This window comes from Mustela putorius, unplaced genomic scaffold, assembly GCF_011764305.1.
Source record: "Mustela putorius furo isolate JIRA1106 unplaced genomic scaffold, ASM1176430v1.1 tig00003932_pilon_pilon_pilon:0A:0A, whole genome shotgun sequence".
NCBI lineage: Eukaryota > Metazoa > Chordata > Mammalia > Carnivora > Mustelidae > Mustela > Mustela putorius.
This window is the reverse complement of record NW_025422077.1, coordinates 8,785,929-8,790,403: the sequence shown is the minus strand read 5'-3', so window position 1 is coordinate 8,790,403 and position 4,475 is coordinate 8,785,929.

Genomic DNA, 4,475 nt, shown 5'->3' with positions numbered 1-4,475 from the left:
ATAGCATCCACAAGTGTAATTTTCTCCAAGTGCAGCCAAGTGGAGAAGTGATACCTGGGCTCAGAAAACAGCCTTTGGCCCACGAAGGCCCAGTGACCCTTTCTGCCCAGAAGAATGCATTCTGGTGTAACAGAAACTCCAGCTTCCAACTGCTAGACCATCCCCTAAGTTACCTTCTTCCCTCTGACAGACTCTGCTCTTGTGTTCAGAAATTGCCAGCTGTTTCCTAAAGAGTGTGTGTGTGTGTGTGTGTGTGTGTGTGTTGGGTTGGGGGTGTTCTGCCTGTTCCCCTCTCCTCTGGGCCAGGTTTCTTGTTGGGAGCACACGCCCTTTAAGGCCAGAAAATCCCAGATGAGCCACCAGAGAGAGGTTACATCAGAAGCTGCAGAATCGGTAAGCGGCCGAGCTGGGAAGTCGGAACTGTTAACAGGGAAGTCTAGAGGGACCCTCTGTTTCTTACCACTGCTTAGGTAACAGGGTTTCTCTGAGGAAGGACGATCTCACTTGACCCAGTGTTTATCCCAGTCAGGATTGCTTTACACCAAAACAACCTGAGCAGAAGAACAGCTTTCCAAATCCCCTTGCCCCGAGGGGTTATTTTCAGTAAACAAGCAGAGCAGAGCAAAGGCTCTGACCCAAGAGCCCCCTCCATAGCCACATGGCTGACTCCAAGCCCCTTCTCGCCAGGACTGGCACAGATTCTTGCACCGGCAGTGGTGGGTCTTAAGGTTACATCCTCTGCAGACCATTTGCAGGCACGCACACTGTTTAAGAAATTGAGCTCTTCCTATCCAAGAGTGCCTGGTACAGGATAAAAGCCAACTAGCTCACCCCAAGGAGGAGGTGTGCTGAGAAAGGCTGTGAGTTTCAAGGTAGGTCAGGTTAGGCCAAGGGTTAGGTCTCGTGATTGGAGAAGCTGATGCCTGGCCTAACCCTTGAAATGGCATGTTTTTGCCAAGAAAAGGATGTAGGAACAGCTGTGAAAGCAGAACCACGTTTACATACTGATGGAAACGTGAAAGAGCCAGGCGGGCGGGGGAAAACTGCCAAGCAGTTCCGTGTAGCTTGAGTTCTAGTTTGTGACTATTTACTGTACTGGAAGTGAAGCAGGAGAAAAAAAGGCAAGATCTCTCTCTCTCACACACACACAGACACACAGACACACAGACACACACACAGACACAGACGCACAGACATACACACACACACACTACAGAACTTCAAATGTGGACTAAAGTTTTCAGGGGGCACTAGAAGTCCTTGGACCATTGCTAATGGAATCCCAGCATATTCTTGGAATAGTTACTGCGCAGCTGGGGGAGGTTAGAGGAAATTCTGGAGCATCCCAATTCCCTGATTCCCTATTGTTTGTGGTCTCCCCCAGAAACATAATAAAATCTCTGGATGGTAGGGGCACCTGGGTGGCTCAGTGGGTTAAGCCTCTGCCTTCAGTTCAGGTCATGGTCTCAGGGTCCTGGGATCAAGCCCCGAGTCGGGCTCTCTGCTCCACGGGGAGCCTGCTTCCCCCCACTCTCTGCCTGCCTCTCTACCTACTTGTGATCTCTCTCTATCAAATAAATAATAAAAAACCTTAAAAAAAAATCTCTGGATGGTAAACATGCATTTTCACAAAATGGAATGTGTCTGTTTCCTTTCAATGTCCACAGCTGCAAACTTTAGTCTAACATTTACGGTTAGATTTGCAAAAGTGTGGGGCTCCTGGGTGGCTCAGTGGGTTTAAGCCTCTGCCTTCGGCTCAGGTCATGATCCCAGGGTCCTGGGATTGAGCCCTGCATCGGGCTCTCTGCTCGGCAGGGAGCCTTCTTCCTCCTCTCTCTCTCTGCCTGCCTCTCTGCCTACTTGTAATCTGTCTGTCAAATAGATAAATAAATAAATAAATCTTTAGATTTGCAAAAGCATGTGATGCCGAACATGCATCAGCAGGATGTTAACAAGTCAGATGAAAAGAAGGGTTCTATGATGAAATAGGTCTTAAGGAATGGCTCAATCATGAGAAGTTAAATGTCTGTCTTTAAAGCAGGACATCTTAGAGCTTTGTGATACCCTGATGATCACGGTGTCTTTCTGAGAGAAGGACATGGCATATACTGCTTCCCACACTTACTTGGCAGGGCCTTTTATGGGATGTTATCTTGGAAGACCAGTGAGGAACACCAGTCAGGCCCTTAGATATAGACAGCAATAGTGGAAACAAGTTTGAAAGACTGGGTGAAGACAGGGTGATGGAAAGTTTTGAATTCATCTTATTAGATGCCAGTCCATCACCCAAAGATTCAGTGCTGGGAGTGACTGAGCACAGCCATGCCTCGCCTGTGAGTTGGGCTCCAAGGGAAGATCCTGCATCTGTGAAGAAGTGCCAAGAGCATCCCATGAAAGAAAGAGCCAGCCACCCAGCATGATGTTGCCAAGGCCTAGAGGCCAGATCATATCTATCCTGGTCAAATGTAGCCGTCTCTTCTTGATATCCCTTCATTCCTCTGTGTTCTGAACTCCCAAGATTCTAGGGATGCTCAGCTAGCTAGTGGGAAAGTAGATAGGGTGAGGAGAGAGACAAGAAACCAACACCATCAACCCCTTCAATGGGTTCTTCCAGCAGAAGGAAGAGGAGCCTAACTGGGCAAGAGTTTGTTATTACTACTGGACAGGAGGTTGGTGATGATGAGCTTGGGCAGCCCTCTGTACTATCTCAGAATGTCTGAAGAGCTCTAAGACAAGCCCGAGGTTTCATCCAGATGGTAGAATTTTCTTAAAAAGAGCTTAAGAGGAAGAAATCCAGTTTCCTGTTTGTACTTTACTGAGTACAGTGTTTTTTCACTAGGCCAGTTCTACAGGTCTCAGATGGTGGACATGAACCATGGGGCCTGTCCAGCTTGGCTCTTCAGGAAACAGCATTCTATCTACCTGGTTCTGCTGCCATGGCCACGGCATGGATATCACCCCAAACCAGGCCAACTGGGGGACTTCCCTGAGGGTGTAGGAACTGGGATTGTGGGCATGAGCTGGGAGCCTAAGCCATCCCGGGCACCCCCTCTTCTAGCAGTACAAACCAAGGGCATTAACTAATGCAGAGAGGAGTAAGGATGAGATGTGGTGGTGCCTGAGCCCCGGCTCTGGTTCTCCTTGACAGCTGGTTGTATCTCTTCCCTTTTCCTGTCTGGTTGTAGACCACAAACTCTCTTCCTTTTTGCCTAAACAATGCTGAGTTTCTGGCCCTTGTAGCCATGCTTGCTAAGAGGGGAGGGTATCTCTTCAAGGAACCAAAAAGATACCTGCATTAAAACCTACTGAGAAAAACAAAGAGCAGTCGCTGAGATCCAGAAGCCAGCCCAGCACTCACAGCTGGGCCATGCTGTCCTCTTACAGGACAGAAACATCCCCGCAGAATACCAACCTTAGACAAGGCGATGCCGACACCAGAAAATGACACAAAGTGTGATCACTTCCTAATTTTGCATAAGCACAGACAAAAATAAGGTCACCATGCCACCTTCAAAATATCATAAACACTTCTTGGCCAAGCGGCTGCTACTTCTTTATCAAGTACAACTTTATCCTGGTTCTAGTCTCTTCTCTCTACAGATAAGCTTTATTGAGATAAAGGTGCCCCATCTCTATCAGCCTCACAAAATTTCCCCCTCTCTTACAGCATGAAATCTAGAAGGAAACTCTGCTTCCATAAGCCCTCCCCCAAATCACCCAAGGAAAGCCCAAACCTTTCAGACACCTTCTTACCGAGATCCCTCCCACCCCACCCCAACTCCATGCTGTGTATCCTCTTTATTTTGGTGAGTAATAAACCCAACTTGTTCTTGACTGGGAGACACTGACACTCTTCAAGCATCTTTGAGTGTTTGTTTTGTTTGTTTTTAATGTTGGCTTCCTATGAAGCCTTTTGTCTTCCAGAATGTCTAGAAGAGACTTTACTAAAAAAAAAAAATGGTTGGAAGCTTGCAGAAGTACTTAAAGGAACCAGCTGAGCTACAGAAATTTAATTTTTAAATACCTTGGAAGGTGTTGTGGATGCTGTAGTGACAGGCTGAGATCTCACCTTCGGGACCCGGGGACCTATTCCTCCAGCTGCCGGGCGAGTTCACCCCTTGTGCTTCCCAACTGAACTCCTCCTTTGGAATTGCCTTTGGGCAAAGCTTTTTGCTCAAGGGCAGGCTTCCTCCCTAAGACTGCCTACATCCAATATTGATTGGCTGAGATGAGGGTAGAGTGGTTCAGCCCCCTTTCCGGCGTGAAACCTGTAGGGCCATTCCCACTGGGGTCTGTTAGGACCTCTGCTGCCACCCGTGACTGCATCACAGTTCATCATTCTCCCTCTTCCCAATCCAGTTGATTTCACTCCCTCATAAATCAGAGCATACCCCCAAACCTGCTGCAGGTACCTCCCTTTCCCAGGGTCTATTTCCTGGGTAACCGACTCAAGATAAAAGGGAGCTAAGATTTCA